This window comes from Anopheles coluzzii, chromosome 2, assembly GCF_943734685.1.
Source record: "Anopheles coluzzii chromosome 2, AcolN3, whole genome shotgun sequence".
Classification (NCBI taxonomy): domain Eukaryota; kingdom Metazoa; phylum Arthropoda; class Insecta; order Diptera; family Culicidae; genus Anopheles; species Anopheles coluzzii.
This window is the reverse complement of record NC_064670.1, coordinates 30,156,006-30,180,281: the sequence shown is the minus strand read 5'-3', so window position 1 is coordinate 30,180,281 and position 24,276 is coordinate 30,156,006. Positions and strand designations below refer to the sequence as shown.

General features: G+C 45.7%; 1 protein-coding gene across 1 annotated transcript in view; it reads right to left on the bottom strand.

Moving 5' to 3' along the window:
• LOC120948180 (acetylcholine receptor subunit alpha-like 1) overlaps positions 1-8,501 on the bottom strand; it is a 57,196-nt gene extending 48,695 nt beyond the window's left edge. Inside the window, exon 1 of the mRNA XM_040364247.2 lies at positions 7,561-8,501. The gene's annotated coding sequence lies outside the window, so the exon portion shown is untranslated. The remainder of the gene's footprint in view (positions 1-7,560) is intronic.
• Positions 8,502-24,276: the final 15,775 nt, after the last annotated feature.

The following is a 24,276-nucleotide window of genomic DNA, read 5'->3' as shown; positions in this document are numbered from 1 at the left end:
GGCAGACAGGGGACGAGTAGCGGTGTCCAAGTGTTCGATGGAACAGCAGGACGACGACCAGCGCTCTAGCTCCTTCCATTGGAAAAGCCGGAAGACTTCCTGCCTTATTTTCCAGTCGTACTTCGGTGAGCTCGAGGAAAAAAGGAAAAAAAAAGTTTCAAGCAATTGTAAATTACTGCCAACTTTTGAAATGTACTTATTTTGCTGGCTTTTCCAACTGCCAAACACAATTTGGTTGTTGGCTCTTTTTTTGTTTGGTGAGTGCTGGAATCACTTTTAACACAGTTGAAGAGCTTTTCAATGAGCTTTTAGATATTACATTGTTGCCCTCTTTAGACACACTGGAGTTTTTTTTATGGTTGTATATTTTATAATAATGTTTTTCTCTTCATATCTTAGCAAGGCTTGGTGTAGTATGTAGTACATAGCGTTTGTTGTGTATTATGAATTTTGAGACGCTATTAGCCAAATTCTGCCTCTAAGATTTTTGTCGCTAAAAAACATTATTTTGGTCTAGCGATCATTAGTTCAAAATTTGTCCACTTTTTGGGTCTTAGTTAAGTTTTTCTTAGTTTTATCAGCTCAGCTTAAATTCAAGAATCATGTGTCAACATTCTTCAATTTAAGACTCATAATCAGTAAAAAGAAGGTAATAAATAAATAAATAAAGCCTTTTGTAGTGTAAAGAATACCTAGATTGATGTAGTTCCTTAGTACAATTAAATTGCTGTATGAGTTCTTCGCGTTAATTAATAAAATAACACTTTATTTCATACTCTTTAAATGTAAAATATTGGTCGCTAGCTTGTAGCTAGTCGTCATATATCAGGTTCATTATCTAGTGAATTAAAATTGTTTTCATTTAAAGCTTAAAACTGTTGCCGGTACGTAAAAGGCATAAATTGATGCATAGTGTTATACATTTATTACTTAGAAATAAAATCTGTACAGCGACTGTAACACGCCTTTGATATGTCTTTTAAGGCATGAATTGATGTTATCTTTATTTATAGTAGAGATAATATAAAGGCTCTGATTTATATTAAGTAAAGATAAGCGTGAATGCAAAAGCATAAAGCAAAGTTAATTAGTTAAAACAAATAAAATACAAGCACTGAAAAAAAAACTAATCGCTTCATACATCCTTCCACGTGTTTAATGAAATCTTTTATCCCGAGTATCTGAGCTGTGCAACGGATTTTGTTTGATGTCTTTTCTTTTGCGCTCCTCCCTTCTATTCCATTTTTCCCTCTCTCAACATGGCTCAGCATTAAATGAGGGCGATTAGTTAGTGCCCGTACACACTCAGCCCTGATTGCAAAACTGACTGCAACCGAGCGCCCTACTTTACCGTGCTGCAGTGCTGCAGCTGAACCAAAACCCACACTCACCACACATCAATATCCACGCTATCGTGATCTTGCCCTCGGCAGTAAAACACATGCAAAAAAAAAACGAGGGTGCGGCTGCTACTGCCATCGCGCGGCGCCAGATAAGCGATTGTTCATACCATTTTTTTATCATACCTCTCTATACACCCATCGCTCTCTTCCATTTTCCAGACCATGCGCCCAGGGAGCCCTGGGAGTGGCATTTGGGATGAGGGGTGGGAACTGCTCCAACAAAACCCTACAACACTGCACTGGATAAAACGATGCATTCGGGCACGAAGCAAGAAAATAAAACTCACTCAGCAAAGCACACACAGACGGCTGGAGACGAATCACGCTGCTTCGACGTAAACCTTTGCACCCGAGCTTGAGCACCCACTCGATTTCCAGCTGCCGGTCTCTTGTCTGCTTAAAATGAGTGAAATTAAATTATACACTCGTCAGTGCAGCGACGCTTGGGCAAGGGTGTGGATGGCAAAATCGCCCCTTTGGACGTTCGTTTTCCCTACGCCGTAAGCCACACAGAAGGGGATGATTTTTTCTTCTTCTCTTGTTGCGTTGCTGCTGTTCCACGCCTCGCTTTGGCTTTGGGAACGCTGCACGCTGACGAAAGTCGATCAATCATCGAAAGGGGGATATTACGGTATCGAGACGCTGCGGGAGAGCGTTCGAAAGCGATACTCATCAAACCGGCTTTGACCGGTGAAGGGTGGCAGCTGGAGCGAAAGCGAACGAGCAGAAAAAGTGACACTCAAAACATGATGCCCTGTAACCGGCATGATTTGATATAAATGACTAGAGGGTTTTGCGTTCTCCCCTTCTCCCTACACGACCCCAGCTAGTGGGAGGGAATTGAATTTGAAACTTAAATTGGAAGCCGTAGTGAAATTGCTGCCCGGAATGACACTTTACACGTTGGCCAAACTTTACACGCACCAAGGAATCCGCACGTAATGTTTTACAGTAAAATGACATGCTTGCCCGGAAGCCGAGAGCAAAGTTTTTCTCGCTTCACGCTGCGTTCTACTACCCGCGACCAAAGTATCATAATCTGCGCAATTTTATGGCAAAAGTACAATTAACAGAAACACGGGTAGCGCAGGGGTACGCTTCCCCCCCACATCGCATTGCGAACCCATTGCGAGTGAGAAACAGTAGCAAGCGATCTTAACCAACCGGAAATTTCATTCCTCGAAGCCTTGGCACGCCTCGGATTTCTCAAACCCCGTGACGAACTGGACGACAACTGGGGACCGAGCGCTCGAACCGCGATAAAAATAATCGTTTTATTGAACCTTCCCACTTACCAGGGCGTGCTGCTAGTGCGCCGGAGACACTTTTAATATCCAACCAACGTGGGCCACGCTTGCGAACCGAGCCATTAAAACGATACCGCCAAAGAAAACAGTGTTGACAGTGTTGGAACAAGAAAAAGTTTCCCACCCCTCTGCAGTTTCTCTTGCCCTGCTCCACCCAACTTCTGTTTCTTTTTGTGCGCTCCGGGTGTGTGTGTGTGTGTGTGTGTGGGAGCGTTTGTCGGTCTAGTTTATTCGTTTCTGCATTTTTACTGTTCCACTTCCACTGCACTGCTTACAAAGCGCAAGCGAAAGCAAAGCACAGCAAAACGGAACGAAACGAACGAACACCAGCACACACCAGCAACGTAAACAAGTTTATTTACCCTTGGTTCTTGCGCACCCGTGGTCGGGGCCTCCGTGTCTTGCTCCGTGCTTGAAACGAAATGTTTTTAATTATTAATTTTCTGCAAACATTAAGCGAGCCGAAGTAATCCATCCAGGACCGCTTTAAGGTTGTTCCCGCTTTCCGGTGCGCTTTTCTTCTCGAGTGCGTCCCGGACTTGCGTAGGGGGGGAGGGGGGGGGGGTGTTGGGCCAAATGGCGAAAAAGGCCATCATTATCCGCGCCGCGTTTGCCGTCCTCTCGTTCGCCTCATTATGACGCGCTGATGTACAACGTGGTTATCATCAAAAGTACAGCGATTTATCATCGCTTCGCTCCCCTCATTTTCCCTAGAAAAAGCGAACACCGGCTGAGCGTCATACGGAATCGTAACGCGTTTCAGTTCCACCCCCCCCTCCCTCCCTCCCTCTCACATCGGTTCGGCTGTGCCGTTGCGATGATTTGTTTCCGAGTGCAACGGACGTGATTAGAGCAATTGCGAGCCGCGAGCCGTCAGCACGCGATGTCGCCACCACCATCATCATCATCATCATTATGCACCGGCGTGGGTGCACGAGCTCGCTGGAGTTGTTTGAATTTTATGCACTTGGGGCGAGTCCGGGCTGCCCGGAACAGCCTCCATACCTTCCCGTCCGTGGATGCTGCGAGCTGATTAGTGAAGTTAGCAGCAGCAACAACGGCGGAAAGGTTGAAACTCATCAAGGCTGCTGACGAAATGTGTCGCTTACAAATGTGCAAAAGGGAAGAGTGGATTGTGTCGTAGCCCATAAGCTTTCGCTCAATCGATAGGCGTTAGCGATGCGAAGCACGGATGGACCCATTTCGGGACACATGGTTCCTTTCGCCCGTAAATGAGAAATTGGATTGGCGTGACGAGATGGTTTAATTGAGCTGCTTTTTAAATTATTTTCAACTTTAATTGACGCATGTAAATTGGTAGAAAATGCTCAAATGATGTGTTATGGTCAAGTTTGAATAGTACGCAAAATAGTGGATCATTGGCAAGCCGGATGGGATGGTAGTGCGTATAGTAAACAACATAATTACTACAAAATCCTAAATTTTAATTTCCAGACTTTGCTGGAAAATTGCATAAGCAATGCGAACCAGTGTGATTCAAAGTGTAACTTGACCGTACATCTACACGAGGTGAAATATTCAGCGAACTGAATTATTTGACAGGTGAAATATCTGACAGATACAGCTAAAGGGTAGGGGGAGATACAACATCCGTTTTTGATATTCACTTAAAAGAAATATCTTCTTAAGCAAAACATTCCAAAATTTAAAGAGATGTTGAGTTGTTGACTGAAAATTAACGAAAGACTTGATATTGAAGTTATTTATTGGATTTAGTAGCGATTTTGTACATGTTATTTGTTTACATCAGCTGGTTGCTGTCATGCGTTATCTGACAGATATTTCGCCTGTCAAATAGTTCTTTTCGCTGTATATTTCACCTCGTGTAGCCGCGCGATGAGCTACATTTCTTATGTCAATATTGTGCGTAATGTTCATCCAAGATAGAATTAAATTGTAATGTTTCATTTGTAGACCTCAATTATTGCAATTGTAAGGTGCAGTTTATGCCTTAAACATTCAGGTTCCCCTTAAAAAATATGATTGAAATAACAGATATGGAAAAGAATCTTTCGGGAAACCCTTTACCAATTGATGTTTCGTTGGATACATTTCCGCCCTTATTGTGCATCCTCAAGCCGAGTCTAATCTCTTAACCTGGCCGTGCAAATCATCAACCAAACCAAACAACAGCTGTCAGGACTGTCACTTAGATCCACACAAACACCATACACAACTGCCAGCCAGCTACTAGGGAAATCTCTCCATTTGAAACAGACGCATAAATTACAACTCAACTCACAAGATCAAAGGGCAAAGTCAACGTTGCACCTCTAACAATAAACAAACCTGACGTGGCCGACATCTAAGCTAAGCTCAGTCTCATGCCTAGCTTCACTGCTGCAATGGCAGCAACTGACTGCTGCTAACAGGTTGGGAAATGGGCCTCACATCGCTCACACCTACACACCTTGCCACACTGGGCCACCGTGGCGATGACGGGACGGGCAGTGGACATGAAATTGATTAATTCCATTACCACCGTGGTGGGGTCGAATGCGTGAACAAAACCGTTGACAGGTGGGACACATATTCCCGAATGTGTTGTGTTTCGGGGTTCAGCGTCAGAAAATCCTTTCTCGGCCGCTTTGCAGACAGCCGAAGCTGATCCATTCGAACCCTTTTTTTTCAAGGCGACGTAATAATACAAAAACACTCCGGGAGCAGAGTAGAAAATAAATCAGGAACATCATTCGTTTACGCTTCACGTCAATCCTGGGCCACAGCATAGGCTTTCGATTACTATACCTTTTGGGATGTGTTATTTAGCAATTAATCATTCTTCAGACTGCATTCAAAAAATCACGGCACGTTTTTTTAATACAATATTGACACACAAATACATTCTTTAAAAAGACATAAACACAAATTGACTACACGTTCAAAAATCCATTAAAAAAAAGGCTCTTCATACCGCTCTCACTTGATATTCGTAAAAAAAACATCATTTGTGCTAGCTTGCCGATGTTTTCATTTAGAAAGTATCTTCCAAAGATCAAAGTCTACGGGATGACGAAGCTGCCCTCTCGAGCTGCCCAGGCGTTTCAAGCTCGATCGTAAACTATCCCTTGACAGTTCGCACCTTCACCGAACAATGCGCTTTGTTTGGGGCACCGAGCGTGTAACCTTCTTCTGATGAGCCGTTCACTTGCATCCTCTCCACCACCCACCTAACCACCGCAGATGCATCACAAAACAGCTTTCCAACTGTTGTTGTCGTGGCCCACTTTTGCCTGGTCCGTGAAAGTGTTAGACAAACAAAAAAAAAGGAAGAATGAGCAGACCAGAAAAAAGGGCAGTGCAGCAACACTTACGCATACCGCACCATTATTTTTTGGTCCGATTTTATGTTCCACCACCATCACCAACCGAATGACTAAACTACAAGTCCCGTAAACACACAAAGATACACACACACACACCGTGACCTAGACTGTGACCTCATCCCACACTGTTGGGGCGAAGCCGTCCTAATAAGGAGCTGTTTCGTACGTCTTAACCGCCCCGTGGGCTAACCCGATGCTACTACGCTGAGCTTGTCGCCCGTTCGAGCATCATGCTGCGTCCCAATGATGACGTGGATTGCAGCTGGCACGTCACCGAATTTGACACTGAGGCGCGTCCACACCGAGGCAGCAACTAGCAGCACGCCCTGTCGTTGTATCCTTTTCTTTGCACGACCACAAACACAAACACACAGCAGCAGAGTCCTACACACTCAAAGGCAAAGGGCATACAGACACACACACACACACATGGACTGTCACATTTACCGTACACGTGCAACCCCATACAGTAGTCCATATCAGCTCTCTGAAAGTGTCAGAAAAAAAAAACACACACGAGATGTACACACGCCTGACAATGCCTACTGCTTTTGGTTCGGAAAATGGAGAACTGATGTGTTTTAACCTTTCCGTATAAATACGCACACACACACACAAACACGAACATACAGAGAGTCCTTTGGACGTGCGATAAAGTGATGCTTCGTGTGATTGCTTCTTGTAGCATCATAATTTTGTTTGAAAAAGTCCATAACTTTAGCTAAGCACGGTCGGAAACAGTAAGCCAATTTCAGGGTTTCTTCTAACATCTACCAAATTCCTATCGGTGGTGCATTTGCACATGTTTTTCTTTCGCTTATTCCACTGTCCTTTGCAGGTAAGGTAAGGTCTTCTACTTTTACAACAAAAAAAAAGCTATTTTATACCGTAAATCCTGATCCCTGGGAGCAGTGCTTCAGCCCACACGGTCGAGCTTGCCACATCCCGCACACGGGTGGAGCTTGCTGTGTAATATCGCCCTTTTTTTTGTTGGTTCGTTGCTGTACTTGCTCCTTGGTACAGCAGTGGAATTTTCCCAGCGGAAAATGTTAGGCGTTTTTCGGTCTCACAAACTTCCCAAAATCCGCACCATACTCACTCACTCTCCGCAGCTGCCCCCATGGCCTAACCTACTCACGTTAGCACACACACATACTCACACACACACACAAACAAGGCTCTCTTGCTTTCTCTTTCCCGCTCACTCTGCTGCTCTCGGTAGGCGCATCGCATTCGAGCAACGGGCTCTCTGTTGTTGCTGTTCTGGGCACGGTGACAACGGAGGACGTTGATGATACTTTGATGATGCTGCTGATACAATGACAATGACGGTTTCGCCCTGCGACTCACGTGCAAGAGGGAGGAGAAGGAGGAAGCTGCTAAGAAGCTAAGCAGGGTCCTGGCTGCCGTGCGTGACCTCTGGGCTTCGGCGAGCGGCGGATTACATGGTCCGCTAAGCTGTACGACACAAACTGCGGACAGTTGCTGTTGGGATTATCTTACCAAGGAATGTTCCACGGTGCTGCTACACGAGGATGCTGCTGCTGTTGCTGCTTACGCGTGTCTGCTACCAGATGCTACGGTGCAAGCAAACGCTCTACTTGTGCATTGGTTGTTTGTGGTTACTACTAACTGCTACTGCTGCTGCTCCTACTGCTGCTGCTGCTGCTGGCACTGCTTACTTTACGCTATCAATCGCTGAACATCCCACTTGCGTCAAACCGGGAACGCCTGGCGTGTTCCTTGCACGGGTCAGAGGGGAAAAAACAGCTCGGTCGCTGGACCACGACAGATACCTCCCGCGTGGACCGTGCCCGAGTTGGCCGTGCTGCTGGGTGGAACCTGCGAGGAAGGGATCGCTGTTTCGCTTGCAACGCGCTTGCACGGGTTTTCGGTTGTCGAGGGCGTTTTCCGTTACGGGCAGCCTCGTCTACTCTTTTCCCGCTGACGAGTCGCGTGGCCACACGCAGCAACCCGAAACGACCGAGCAACGAGCACTACCGTGGCACCCAGTCAGGTTCACCAGGAGGGCCCTCTGTTTTGCTTTTCACTCGAATGCAGCCCAAAACCAGCACCAGGACCGCGACTGGACCAAAACGTCACACTACCGTTCCGCAACTAGCCAGCCAGCGTTTCGCGTTTTGTGTGTGAAGCCTGTTTTCGTGCGCTTTTTTTGTGTGTGATAATCTCTTCTCACTCTCTGTTCTTTCCTGGGTTTCTGGCTTCGGTTTGCTGTTGTGTCGGTCGCGCCCCGGGCGCTCCTGTCCTGTCGTGCGGTGCAGCGTTGCAGAATGGTGTGCGTTTTGGGGTTAACAAAAATTATCTAATATTGACAACAAATCGCAATCGGTAACAAACGGTCGAGGCGATTTCATCAATCCGCGGGCTCAAAGGCAACTGGAGATGGCTGAGAAAAGATCAGTGGCTGCGCAACTGCGCAGGTCTGCAGCGGTTCGACGCGCAGCGAGCGACGGCACCCGTACGGGCCCCGAAACCACGCGCGGCCAGCCCCGATGTTGGATGCGTTCGGGCCCCGTGTGCGTCCTCGCTCGCTCTCGCACCTTCGCGCGGTCTAGTGCCTGGGCCTGGGACGGGTTGGTACGGCTTTCGCCAACCGTTCGGGATGCTGGCACCATCTCTCCATCTCTATCGCTGTGCTCGCGGCAGCCTCTCGCGTGCTCTCGTGCGCTTGCACAAAAACACGGAGATGCGGCTAAGATGAGACGAGAGCGGGAGAACGAGCGAAAGAGCGCATGAGAGCGACCGTGCTGTCCCGTTCCACGGTGGTGAATGGTGAAGCTTTCGCTTCGGAAAAGTTTATCTCATGAGTTTTCACACATGCATACACACATACACCAACACCAACCCTAAGGTTTTGGCTTTCGCGTTGAGCGAGTCCTTAACTGCTGTTTTTGCTGACGGGTTCGCCCTGTTCTTCACTGTTCAGCTCACAAATGACACACCTTCTCACGTGGCCCGACGGGCATGATGCGCTCGACGCAAGACATCGTCTCCTATTTTCCACTGTTTTTGTCCTCTCTCTCTCTCTCTCCGCTCACATACACACACAAAAAGGGAGTGCCCCAAGTGTCAGCTTACAGGGAGTTCGAGATCGGACATTCAGGAAGCTCCGAACCGTCCGCACGATTCACGCCACATCATCATCATCATCATCGTCATCATCATGGTCCCGGTTGATCCGGTCGTACTCCGGGTTGCGGGAGTATAAATTCCTTTCTTTCATTCTTTATAATTTTTATAGTATTTGGGCAGGCCAAACGACCGTAAAGGGCTCGCACGTACGTCAACACAGTCGTGACGGTTGCGCTCACTTGTGCTCATTTTCGTACGGCTCACCGTTGTTGGCTCACTATGGCTCACTGCAATGGATGGTGGTAGGGGGACTGTTGAGGGAAGGGGGGAGGGGGAGAGATTTTTACTACCGTGGGAACAGTTGTTTTACGAAAAGGCAGCCAGCGAAAACAGCTACCCGGTTTGCCGAGGTCGCGCGTTAAGGGGTATAAGCAACGGCAAACGGTCCCGCTGACGTTTGTGCTTTCGAATGCACACTGCAATAATAACCACAAAGGGCGAGCACTCCGGGAAACATTCGGCAGCTGGGGCGTCAGACAATATGCCAGACGGGTCGAATTGGCGCTGGGCGAGACGTTCCTGTTGGGGGTTTTGTTGGTGATTTCTTGCAGAATTTGCGATACAAAAGATAGTTTTTCGGTTTTTTTATAAAAATGAATCAAAAATGATTATTTGAAGAGGTGGGGTAGAGGTCTATAAATTTCTTATGTTTACAGTTTTTTCATGTTTGAAAGTTTGTTAAGATGTTTGTTTAATAAATACTACATAATAGATAAATGAGAGCTAGCTTTCAGGGAACATGTTGCTATAGCCAAAGAAGATAAGTTATAAATCAATTTTACAAAATTATCTAAAGTTTTAAATACCTAAGGTTTGCTTCAATGTCTTCAACGCTCCCATTGACATTTTGTTTCTACGCTTCTTTTGGTTCAAACAATGTTGTTATTGAAAAGAATTACCCATAATCGAGAAGATGCTGACAGAAGGAAACCGAAATCATTCAATACCTACGTCTCATCACATGGTAGGTTGCGTACGAGAAAAAAACCCTAAAAAAAGCTCCTGAACAAGACCGTAGAGCGTTCTAGCTAACTATTGCAGCAACAGAAGAATAAAAAAAAAGCCCGAATATTTTGGGCGTGAGGTGACGATGATCGTGACAACACACGCGAAAACTGTGGCTGAGCGCCCGCACCAGCATCGTGAGGCACGAAAGACACGCGAAGATGGTGGCACTGATTCCGGTGAGCACAGCAAACAGCACCGAGAGAACGGAGCACTCCGTGGACGGATTTCTTCGCTCACAAGCCAAGGGGCGAGGACGGTCATATTAAAAGACTCCACAGATGGGCGCACATGGGCTAAAACTTCTCTTTCGAGGCCGAGAAAGGGCCGCTGTCAGCCGCACTCTTGTGTAGTACAAACAGCGAGAGAGAAGAAAAACGAAATAAAAAGAGAGACAGGGAGAGAGTTAGCGAGCGATAATGTACGATAAGATATGTGGGAACAAAAGCAGAGCAAGCGGGCGTGAGAAGATGGAAAACAGAAAGGGTACGTTATCACATGGCACTAGACAAACGGTTACTGCAATGTTGGGGCAAGCCAGGCGGGACACTTCATCCCGAGCAATACACACACACAAAAAAGGGAAAAAACCCTAAAAAGGCACAAACACTCAACTACATCCAGCTTCTCGTTGTTTGGTGTTGGGCACAAAAACGAAAGTTTGGCAGAACAGTCATCGCAGAACGGTAAGCGGCAATCGGCAAACAAACGATGGTAGGCATGCCGAGAGGCTCGGTGGAGCAAAAAGGAAAAGATCGTTCGTTGATTTGGGCCTTGCTTGCCTATTGGTAGGATCGGGACACACACACACACACACACAACAGCATAATCGCACACCGTGTGACAGTGAGCCAAGCAAGAGCCAGTCGCAATGAACGTCAGTGTGGGCAGCCGGACTTTTCGCAGCCGTTTGTTTTTGGCTGACAGTGAGTTCAGGGTGTTCCCAGGGGTCGCATAAGTAAATGGGCGACAAACTGCACCAGTCGATGGCAGCCTGGGAGCGATCGGGATGAGGCAAGCGGGTATAGAGGAAGGCAAAAAGGTCGTCCCAGTTTTTTGACACGATTTTCGAATCGGAAGGGTAATGGCGTTTTGCATGCAAAGCGGTCGTGGAAAGTGTGGAAGCTGTCCGGAATTCGCTGTCGAAGCTGTTTACGCCCTGTACGCAGATGGTGGTAATGATGGTAGGTGGTAGGGTAGAATGGGGAGGAGGAGGAATCGTATAAATGACCTCACAGATTGAAGCTATCTCTGCGTGTGGAGGAAGAGGTGAAACTTGATCTCAGCGTACTCAGCGCTCGGTTAGCGGTGTGGGGTGGTGGTAAAGCCATTTTACTGTGACGGGTCAAACAGTCACAATCGGTAATGTGGGTATGCGTATGCGTGCGAACCGAAATCAATCGTAAGTATTCGTGCACCCTGTTTGGGTCGAGTTTCACATTTTCACGCAAAATCATGAAAAATTTGCCACACGCTGAAAGAAAGAGTGTAAAAAGCCTTGAACTCCACTCTGTTCCATCTTCGTACATTGTTTTTTTGTCGATTATTGATGTCTACTGCTTCGTTCACTGCCCTCCATCAACCAGTTCAATCGCTCGATTCCAGGGTGGACACTCATCAGCGCTGAATGTGTCGATATATTGATTTGCTTTCCTTTCCTCTAAATTAATCTTCACCCTGATCTGTTATCGATAGCACAACACAGCTCGGTCAAGAGAACACATCCGGCATTCAAGCATCCAGTTCCGTCTTTGTGACGCCTGCCACCCATTGCCAGGGGCTTCATGTCGGTGGGTAGTGTCCGATTTCCGCTAGCTCCTTTTGCCCCACTCGTCGTGCACAAATCAGCACTTTTGTTTACCCACAGACACACACAAACACACAAGTACACAAAGCGCTAACATGCTTGCTATAAATCATACCGTTAGCTAACTAGCCTGCTTCCGCTGCTCAGTCCGCCCGGGTACGGTGACCGGGTGTCGAACGATCTCGATAACGGGCACGGGAGAAAGCACCGATCGGCACCGGATCGTGCTAGTTCCGGCTCGAGTATTGTGTTGAGGTTCCACTTCATAAGCCAAGTACAAAATACCCGCAAACACACGACGATTTTAAACACTGTGCAAAACGGGAAGCCCCAAGTTTGCGAAATTGGTTGCTCACAATCCAATTACAATCACGATCGGTTTCCGAAGAAATCTGGCTTTGCACATTAAAACAACACTGTGCCAGCTTAACGAGAAAAACGTGTGTGTGTGTGTGCCACCTTCCGGTGCGCTTTCGTCACTCGTTTGCCCGGGTCCACGCTCATCCGGATTTACTGCCCCACTCTCGGGACACTGGCAAAGCTTAGGTGATGTGCTTGATTTAATCGCAATACACTTGCTTCAAGTGGCAGCTGCCCCTTTCATCGACTCCAACTATACACAGCCACACCCAACAGACGGGGAGAGTCCCAGGAGCAGCAGCAGCAGCAGCAACACCATCGACAGCGGATGTGTATTTATTGCTAATTAAAACTCTTCGATCCCTTGATTAGGTCGCCATTGTGCACTGCTCCTTCGGTCGCTTGTGTCGAAGCAACATGACTATACCTCGTTCCAGTAAGGCGAACGCTTACCATTGCCTTTGGGCGTAGAAAAGGGCACTAACGAAACGCCACAACGGTGCGATTGAGCCCGTTGAGCTGTGAGGGAGATAGCAAGAGAGAGCGAGAGGATGTGTATGTATGTGTGTGTGTGTGTTGGAAAATTATAAAACACAAAATTAGCCATGTTTGGTTAATCTTTCTGCCTGATTACCCAAACCGAGCTGGTGCGTGGGCTAATGGGAGTGAATAAAATCGGAGCCACCACCGGTGCCTACATCAACAAGTACCGGGCGTCTCCATCGTACCCGGGCGTAATTGACGTAGCAGGCCGGCTCACCAGCACGACGGCTGGCAAATGGGTGCGGCGTATTAGGTGATGCTGAATGATTTTGAATGATGGTTGGCTATGTAGTAAAAGCTGCACGTTCTACTGCTCGTACTTGGGGTTTCGTGGGGAAACCAAACGAGGCAAACGATTTAAAATCTGTTTTTAATTGTTGGATAATATACGGGGAGGCATAATATTCAATGAAAGCGTATATACTGATATTTTCTTCTCAGATTCACCTTCTACGAACTTGTAAGCGTGTACTAAACCTATGGTAATAAAGTTTCTTTGGACAGTTTTGTTCTAGGAAACACTTGTTGCTGATAGGAAAAAAGACAAACAAATAAAGTGGTATATTACTACCTTCCCTAGCATTTTTTTTATCGTTTACCAATTACATCAAAGGGTTTAATAAGAGTTTTTAATTAGTTTTTGCTAGGTTAGGGACAAATTATTTTTCTCCTTTGTAACAAACCAGCAAGGGTACAAGGGTAGAGAGAGAAAGAGAGAGAGAGAGAGAGAGAAACAAAGAGAGAGAGAGGGCGAGAGAGAGAGATAGAGAGAGAGAGAGAGAGAGAGAGAGAGAGAGAGAGAGAGAGGGATAGAGAATCAAAAAAATAATTGATGCATATTTAAGTTTTGCTGTATGATATGAAATAGAGAAAAGTTTGATGGAAAGCTGTAATGTATAGAGGCACATTTTCCCTAGATATAAGCGTTTTTTTATAAATCTGCTCGGTGTTGTGAGTTGGTATCAAATTGTATCATAAAAAGACTACATGTTCTTCTAATTGGCGTAGCGTCCAACACAGATGTGCCGGCTATTACTCAGGCTTTCGAGACTTAATTCATTACCACGCAGTCGCCTAATCAACTCTTGCTACGGGAGGACGGTCCTTTCTTGGCTTGAACCCATGACGGACATGTTATTGAGTCGCTCGGATTGACGGCTGTACCACGGGACCGTGCTATCATATTTCAAAAAAATACTACATATTTCTTCAACAAATGTACACACCTGCAACGATCGCTGCGTTCAAAACAAATCGCTGCACGCATCTCCATAATGGCGAGATTTACATGGTGCCAACATGTTTCCCTCCCCTTACACATGCACATACTATTGCTAGCGACCCATTTGTGAGCCTACTGCTCCATATTTCACACCCGTTCGACACGCACGCGTTCCTGGTGCGTATATCTCACCGAAGAACGCTAACGGCCGTTCGACAAACGAACGATGACGACAACCAACCAACCAGCCAACCGACCAGAGCAGAGCAAACGACCGACCGTTGAAGGTTTTTCGATGATGCCAGCTGGACGAAACGGACAGCGCTCGAAATGCGATAAATTATCTTCTTAGCACTAATTTATGGCTAATATTGACTTGCGGGTTGAAATCTTCCATCGCTTTCGGGACGGTACCCGCTGTGCGAATAGTTTTCTCTGGTTCGGTCGAGTGGGACGTTCCATTCGTCGATTCGTTCCATTTTGTCTAGTCTCGTCTAGCTGTGCACAGTAATGTTGGCCACCATTTGCGATTGCACGTACGTACGTGCAGGATGAAGCGGCTCGCAAGAAAAACGACACTGGCCATAACCGTTTACTGAGAACACATCACGCGTTTGCTGATGCTGAATGGCACCTTACCGGAACGGAGCTACTAGCTAGGGTAGGGTAAGTACCCTATCCAGAAACTCCCCAGTAAGCTGGCCCGTGCGATAAAAGATCTGTGGGAATGAGTTCCACAGACTACTTGCTGGCGGAATGTGTTGAATGTGTTCGTAAAATTTACCGTAAAGAATATTATTGCTAGTTGAGTAGCTGCAAACACGGCCGAACGAAAGGCCCCCTCCTTTGAGCAAATATATCCTACTCACTACCCTCTCTCCCCTCCTTCCAAAGCGAACGGAATTCATGAACTGTGTACCGTGATTTATGGCGAGACATTCTGAGAGATGGCGAGAAAACAAAAGCAAAAAAAAAGAATCAAGGCGAAACCATTCCGGAACTATAGCCCGGGACTATAGCTCCCATCGATGCAACGAATCATGAACAATTATGTTTTCCTTCGCCCGATCCTGGTTCAAACGGAACCTACAAGACGGAGCAGCGCTGGCGGGTTAAGCTTCATCGCAGCTTCAGCACCGTTCCATCTGCTTGACTGCTCCCCCTCCTCGGCTTATGGATGAGTCCCGTGGGACTCGCTCGGCCAGGGTGGAAACTTTCGAGTTTCGAGTTGGAATTGGATTGGAATGACTTTTAACTTTCCGTGCAGTTGGAGCAGCGGGATTCTATAGCCGTATAGCCGCGAGCATCCGGCAAAGGGCTAGCTGGCGTTTGCGTTTTTATTTCCCCATTATTTCGCACCCGTCAATGATAAACAAGGTTCACAGGGGCTCGAGTTTCGAGTGTAGTAGTTGTTCTGTTCTATTTGCCTTGACTGTCGGTGGAGATGCTAATTTGATGCCAGCGAAACCATGCCAATGTCCAATAAATCAATCGAGGTTGGTGAGAATAGAATGATCGATTTTTTCATTCTTCCGTCGCCTTTAAAGAGGTGGTTTGTAAAAAGACTATTAAAGGGAGCCTTCACGATTCTAGTAAGTTTTTTGTATGGAGTTTGACAGTTGGAGGCTGAAATCATGTAAACAATCCATACAAAACCACACAAAAAACTAGCCTGCGATTTTCAGTCTAGAAAATTTTAGCCTAAAAGCTAGAATTAGATTCGAGTACCTGCTCGAAAACACTGTGTTGTTTACATTTATCCCAAGGTGCATTAAAGAGATCAGGTGGTGGAATCTGGAATCAAAGTGTATGTAGTCCAGGTGGTCTCATAGCATTTTTTCATAACTAATTTTGAACATCACTTTTTGACAGAACGAGTGAATTTTTTTTCTCAAACAAGCTTTCTGGAGGCTTGACGAATACTCAAAATACTTTTACAATCTTCATTCAGAAGCAGAAGTGATAAAAATCAGCCTTCTAAATTCATATACCTTGGGATAAGCCCACCTGTATGTTATACTCAATTAGATAGCTGCTCGAAAACTGCTATACAATGCAAACAGCTGACAGGCTGAAATTTCAGCCTACGAATTTCAAACGGAAAGGGCCCCAAACTTGGAAAACAATACCCAATTTACTGTCGTAAATGTTTGTTAATTCATTTATCAACGCTTTATTTAAAGGCATTTGTTAAAATTACACATGAGCTGATCATCGTGAAACATGATCTTTCACGTGTTTGACCTGTACATAATTTCAATTTATTATGGTCACACCGAGCCGTGCGTGAAGTTAAAGGGGAGGTGGTTTTAAAAATCATTAAAAAACATAATTCCCTTCATCTATAAAACTTACTATAAAGATCATGGGGGTAAATGTACCAATAGTGGTGCAATTTGTAGTGGTACAGATGTGTTTTAATGGATTTTATGTGTCAGGAAGGGAAATTTATTAATGTCTTAGCACATGGCAATTGGAATATGTTTTATCTTCGCAATTATAACCATTTTGAACATGAAACACATCAAATTTACGAAAAAATACATATTTTTGTGACTGTTTCGTTGTACCTATAATGGTGGTATGGTTCCTATAGTCGTCGTATTGTGTTCCTATAGTGGTGGTAAACAAAGAAGCCTCAAAACAGTGTATAATATCAATGGAATTTAATTTTGAAGCTGTTTTCGAATAAATAGCAAGGATTACTGCCATAATTTCGATTTCTTACATAATTTGATCGTAAAAAATGTATGAATTTGGTTGATGAAAATATTGACTGAAGTAATGTATGTACTGTACTGTAGTACCTGTCGTCAACCCACACCCGGAAGATAAAGCTTGATTTGATTTGGTCGATTTTTCACTCAGCCAGATAAGCGAATTTTGGCCATTGTTTGGTAACTTACTTACACAAAACTCATTTCTGTTGCTTATTTTAAAGAAAGCAGTACGACATGTCAAAAATATCGGTGGAAAAAAATCTAAAATGTCATATTTTTATTGATTTTATAACTAACACCACTATAGGAACATGCCTATGATGCATACGTATTATGGCACTATCGTAAAAAAAACATTTTTAAATATGTAAATATGGTCAAAAGGCAATACATTTTAGTAAAACAATATCATTTGATAACAATTATATTAAAAAATTAATAATTGCGTTGTTATGTGGTCATTTAGAACGATAACAAAGATATGAGTTTCGTTATGAAATCCTAAGGATTTTTGAAAATATAGTGGATTTTTAGATCACTAAGCAATGGAATGGTCCCATTTTACTTTTAAACCCTTTATTAAAGGCCAGAGACCATTTCACACTGACATAAATAACTTAATTACTTTTAACTTATTGTATGAAGCGCATTTTAGTGCAATAACACCACTATTGGTACTACCACCACTATAGGTACGTTTACCCTAGTTAACCCAACCCTCAGCAACGTTCAGCAATACACTCCAATAAATCAATCCATCCTGCTCTTCTTTCTTACTCAAAGCCGCACCAGTTATTTCGGAAAATATCTTACCACAAAACTGCCTACAATGATGCCCTTTCCATTAGTAAATTAGCAAGTGGCATAGAAAGAGCGTAGAAGAAAGAAAAAAAGCACACACACACATTAGTTTTCAACCCCCTCGGTGAGATGCGAACCTGAGCAGCATGAAGCAAAAAAGTTTCAGTTCCCCATTGTGTACGTATTACGCTCCCCATGGACGCAGACAGTACGCTTGCCGTGCATACAATCTGCACGGCGCGTGCTGGGCTCACCAATAGCATTCACTCACGCTTTCGTGTGACGAATCGGTTCCCTCCGATGGGGAATCCCACCGGGTTTGGTGGTGTGAGGGGGGTGGGGGGGCCACTATAACCCTCCAGCATTGGATGCTCTTGCCTTTCAGCGCATTCCGCCGATAGAATTGTTAAGAAATTCCGCTGAACTATGTATGGAACCCTCATCAAACGGGACACAATATTTCATCGTAGCTGAATTTTTTATCATAATTGATTTATGCCATGGAAAGCGTTGGCTCCACTTTTCTTTTTCGTATTTTTTTATGTCTCTTTCCTTTCGCTTCCAAGCGTTCAGCGTGGTTGGCGGTTTCCACTTCACACCGTAGCCGTGAACGGGTGTGTGCGGCCAGACGAACCCACTAGACTGTCGCTTGCCGTAATGTATTGCCTTTTTTTCGTGTGTGTGTGTGTGTATGTGTCAGCTTCCGAAACCGTAACGAAGCGATTCCGGGTAAGCTGGCATGGTACGGGGGAACTCCCTTTGGGGGTTTGGTGGAAAGTTTAAGAAATCCGAGAAGTCATCTATTGTGGTAAGTTTTCGTGCTATGTTACCTTTCCCGAAACTATGCTGTGCAAGGTGGTTATAGTTATTTTTTCTTCAGATTTTCCATCGAAATTTATATTTTCCTAACCAGCTTAATAATTTTTCAAAACTGTTCAGCTTTTAGCTTTCATAAGTTTGATAAATGAACCTCGAAAGAAGGGAGTTTTAACAGCCTTTCCCTCTCTTCTCGTTCCCGGAAAACGCTAAAAAATAATCTGAAATGAACCGACTCGGCACAACTTTTCCATCTCAATCTGTTCAATCAAAAGTGATTTAAACTCAATCTACATCACCCTAACCGTACGGTAGCTGTGGGCGATGTGAATAGTTTTGAAGCAAGCTTTCCAGGAGGGGGGAAGGAGGGGAAGAGTGTCCCGTTTTTACAGGGCACCTGATTGGTGACACAATTCTCGTGGGGAGACGATCCCTTCGAACGGTACCGAAAAACTTGACCGGATGTATCGAACACGAATTGTTAGGCGCTTGCTGGTGCACCCCATTACTAGCAAGCGTCCGCCTGTCACAACACGGCGTAAATCTTGACAAACAAAGGGGCTAAGAGGAAGTTAAGCTAAGGCAAGGGCACACGAAACAACACGAACGGCCATTGAGGGAAGTTGTTATAAATGATACAGATGGCTAATAAATTTAACGAAGCCAGATAAATCGCTCAAATCTAACCACCCCCGGGTCCGGGTCCACCGTCGATCGTTATGCTGCGCCGTAATCCGACCCACCTTCCGACCAAGCCCAAGGTTATTGAAAAGGTGCGTTCTTCACAGTACTGGCAGCAGCAGCAGCAGTTATCCCTTTTTGTTCTACCCATCTTAAACAACTCTCCAATGTGTGTGTTTGTGTCTTTGTGTGTTGGAAAAATGTTTTCCAACAGCGTTTATTTTTCACTCGTTTTTCTTCTTTAAATCCAATCTGCCACACATCTCCACATCCCATCCCCACTGGCGGCGTAGGGGTGGCGCGTGAAGCATGCAGGTACTCAGTGCGGGTGACACTCGAGCCGGAAAATGTGCCACCCGAGAGCCGGTGGTGAATTGACTTGAACGGCAAATGGATGAATGGGTGGCAGTCGCTGGGATTTCGCACGCCGCGTACCACCACCGAGGCCAACAAGCTGACGCACGTCCGTTCAATGGAGCGGGGGATGAGGACGAAAGCTTACTGTCGGGGGGCCGGGTAGTCGGAGGGCACAAAATGGATTGAAGATAATAACGATCGCACTGAATCAAAAGCGTGCTTGAGATAAAAGGCCAACCACCGCTTCCCGGAGCGGTGGTTTGCTATTGGGGGCGAGCACGCGCGGAAGAAGGAAACGAGTGCCAAGCAACGGAAAGCGAAGAATATACGTTAAATAAATCATACACTCATGTTCGACAAGCGATGGTCTAGCCTGTATTGGAAGACATTTCACTTGTCAGCGAGAACTTTTGTGCAGCGCCGAACCGAGGGCAAGTGCGTAGGGTTAATTGACAGTCGGGCTAACGTTGGCGGGCTTTACATGAGACGCGAGCGAGCTTTGGCAGTGTGTGAATGTGTTTTTTCCGTTTTGTATTACAAAAGGCTGTTGTAAATGAATGTTTTGAGCCATAAACATAAAACATAAATGCACATTAGCTTATTGAATTAATGGTAAACTTAACCTATTAGGAGTTTTACCTTTGATACCTCAGATGTCATTTGATAGTTTCTGATGATAGATTTCTGAGCATCAAAAGAGCTTTTCAACATTGAAGATTATCATACTTTGCTTGTTATATTTTAGCCTTGAATAAAAAAAAAATTGAAGTAAAACAATTCTTGGCTACATCTTTATTTGTGTGGCCCCATACTTGCGGTTCACAATTGTCTGTTGTTCATGAGCAACAAGAACCACTGATAAATTAAGGTTTTCCATTTCTTTATTTATTTCTTAATAAAGTATCTGGCCTCCGTGGCCTGCATCTTTTTCTTCGTCTTTTGGCTTAACAGCAACCGTTGTTGGCCAAGGCCTGCCTGTGGGGTTGGCTTTCAATGACTTTTGGATTACTACCCACAGCAGGATAGTCAGTCCTACGTATGGCGGTGCGGTCTATTTGGGGTTTGAACCCATGACGAGTGTAGCGGGCAGAAATTCTTTCGAGCTTAGGAACTTTTAAGTCGAAGAAAAGTGAACACGGAAAGTTAGGCGAAGTATGGCCCCGATCGAACCCGCGATCGCTCTTTTATTCTTTGCTAACTATTTGTGCCACGGTCGAGGGGGGGTGTGGCAGGTTCTGGTTCTGGTTCTGGTTGCCCCATGAGATGTACATCGTTCTCAGCAAATTTGGTTGGTGGAGGTTCGAAGCACGGGCGGATCATTCGGCTGGGAAGGCGTCGAGTGACCGATCGTTCCGCTGACGGTGCCATTCTGCCAGTTCAACTTCGGTCATTGGTAGTTGGGTTGGCTTCAGGTGTGCGTTGAACCTCACGCTATGAGGTAACTATGCTGACCGTGTATAGTTGGCTGAGGGTTCCAGGTTCGTCTTTGGACAGCACGCGAAGCACGTGTCATCGGCGGTATTCTGTCATTGGAAGCGACAAGAAAAAGGAGTCGCTTCACGGGCATGTTGTTAAGTCGTACGAGTTGACGACTGTACCATGAGACCGTGGCCTACCTACATCACTTGAATACTAAGGGATCTATAACTAAACGTTCCTATGATCTAGTGCTACATGTTATTTTAAGCGTCGCAAACATTTGGTAACATTAAAGGACAGGTAAATTACACTCGAATATTCATTAAAAGTTTTGAACATCAAAAGCAAAGGAGCTTTTAAGCACAATTTAAGCGAGAACGATGTATACAAATTGCCTGTTTCTTCAATTTCTACTTGAGACGTACAAATTGACAAGAGACAACACTTGAGGCGTATCTAGGTGACCAGTCAGTACTTTAAAAACAACATGCACATGCACTATATATGAATAATGAAAATAATCTATCTTTCAAGCATCGTGCCGCATTCACGCACTACAAATTGTGTTGGTCACGAAATGAAAACTTTGATCTAGCAAGAGAACTTAAGCGTTTTACCATACTCCGAAATAATGCTCATAGATAATCCCTATCGGCGGATTGCAATGATACATCTCAAATAAAACATGATACCTTTGCAACTCGTAATGTCTCATTGAAACCACCAAAACCGTTTAAAACCTGCTCTATTTTTACCAACACCTACTTATCCTCCGCAACAAAAAAAAAACCCCAAACCGACCGTCATGCACAAAGCAAATTAGCGCAAAAGCCCACCGGTAAGCAGCTTTGCTACCATATGCTTCCGGGCTCCCTGCCCTGACCACCACCACTCACCCGCGTTATCTCGTTTGTTCTTACGAGCTGGACCGTGCTGGGTGGGCATTGGGCACACGAAAAGTGGAGTTCTCCATTCCTCCCGTCCCCGTAAGCACAGCAAGCGCGATGAATTATTCATACCGCTCCTGACCGTGGCGAAATTGTCCACGCGGAGAAGTACCAAAACGCTCTCGCTTACGCGCGTCCCCGGGATTGGTTCACGCGGACAGCAGCAGCAGCACCAACCGATGCGGCTTGTAAGTAACCCCGGGGGCTCAAATGCATTCGAAATCCAATTAACGGGGCCGTTTTTCGTTGCAAATAATGCCGCACTGACGGGCCAAACCAATAAACATGCTACGAGCTCGCGTCTTTTTTTCTTCTTTCCTTTGCTCTTTGTCCACCGTGTCCACCCTCCTCCTTCGCTGGACAGCAGCAGCAGCAGCAGCATCGTTACATTATTCATTGCTGAGCTTGTTGGCTGTGTATCTTTCTTTGGCTATTTTCAAATAAAAAGCAAAAGAAAGAAAAAAATCACGGGAATAAAATGGAAATAAAAGTCAACAACGATTGGTTGGGGGAAGATGTCGCCCGTCGCACCGCCCGTTGCCCTCTGCGTTGCCATTGGAGTGCAATTGATTCCCGTCGATTAATTCGACCGATTCGCTTTTCCGGCTGGTAACTGTTCCGCTTCCGCTTTGCACATTCGAATTGGGTGGGTGAGCCGCGACACCGTTCTAAAAAGCCGCCCTAAATGGAGCAAATTCTGTGCAAATGGTACGATTTTTTTTTGTTGCTGCTATGGGATTTGGTGAAATCGTGGGAAGGCATATCGATTTTCATTTGCACTCGATTGCCCATCTAGTGCCTGATTACAGCATTCCGCGGTCAGTCACTTTCTGTTGACAGCGGTCGGTCGGTCGGTTGGTCGCTGTTTTTTTTTTTTTTTTGCTGAAGCGTTCTGCTGAATCCGCCCGGAACGAATTCCCGGAACTGGCCGGGCAAGGAGCGATCGGTTGGGTCATTTAATTAGGACGAAACGTTAGGGAATTGCCCTTTCGTTTGGCATTTTCCACGAATTTGCTAGCACTCCCGCCGGTGGCTGACGCGGCCCGGCTAGCAACGGGGACGTTTTTTTTTCTCCATCCTGTCCGCAGGTTTCGCACAATATATTTTCAAGGTGCTTCTGGCGCTTTTGCAAAACTGTCATCATTGCGTGCGCTTCATGGCAGAGTTCGCAAGAAAAAAGGCCCCCACTTTTCGTTAGAAGGAAATGAAAGAGTAACGAAAATGAAATTATCACTTCAAAGTGAACATTTCCTAGACTCTTCCCGGGCTGCCTGAGGCTGCGGTCTGGGAGTGTGACCCCGTCCCGGGGTACACGGTACAATCGGTTGCAAAGGTACAGCAGGCACAGCAGTAGGCCGTGCCGCTAGGAAAAGGGCTTTCCCGAAATCTTAGCAACGCATACAGCAGCAACGGGTAAAACCGGGAGCCTCGGGATTGTTTGTGGTTTGAGCAAACGATTTAAAACTCATTCCACCACCGTCGTGGCCGTCGCAGTCGTTCTCCATTTCTCGCCCGATTGCTGCAAGCACTCGAACACTTCGCCCAGCCGGGCGCTCACTTGATCGTCACCCTAGCGCGCTGCGTGTCGTACCGTGAGCCCGCTCGCAGACGTTTTATTGAAATTGTCTTCCACAAGGGCGAACGATATAGTGCTCGCGGGGAATCGGTACAGCATTAGCAATGGCAATGTTCGGTCTCTTTGCTGCTTCGCTGGGGGGGGGGGGGCGGGTGTGATGACGCCCGGCAGCCATGTTCACGGCGAGCCATGAACGGGGGTGGGCTGAGGATCGTATCGAAGATGAGAACATTAAACGGAGCGATAAAAGATGTGATCCCTTTTGTTTCCTCCCTCACTCTGGCAGCGCTCTCCCTACGTGGCCGACACCACGGTTTCGTATATTGCCACATTCCGGCGCACAATCGTAAAGAAAATGTAGCACAAGAATCTAATATGTCGGTACAATTGTCAAATGCCGGTACCGTTACCGGGAGCTATATTCTAGATAAACTTTGCCACACGTAGAAAGTGGCGCACAGAGGAAAGCCTTTTTTTGCAAGATTTTGCAAAGAAAAAAAAACAAACATTGTATGGTTTTACGGTTGAATGGATGAATGCAGATGATATTATATCCTTTGAAAGATTGATAGGAAGGATAGTGGAAATACTTGAGTGGTTGAACAATCTTCTCTCTATGTTGTATCTTATATATCAGAAAGTACCACAGCATTCGTTCAGGACCGGTTAGAGGACCGACTCCAGTATCAGTTCTAGTATAGGTTTCGTTTCAATATCATTCTGAATCGATTCGAATCGGCTCCGGAGTCTGAATCGGTTCCGGAATCTAAATCAACCTGGGAATCGCAATTTGCTCCGATAACGGAATCAGG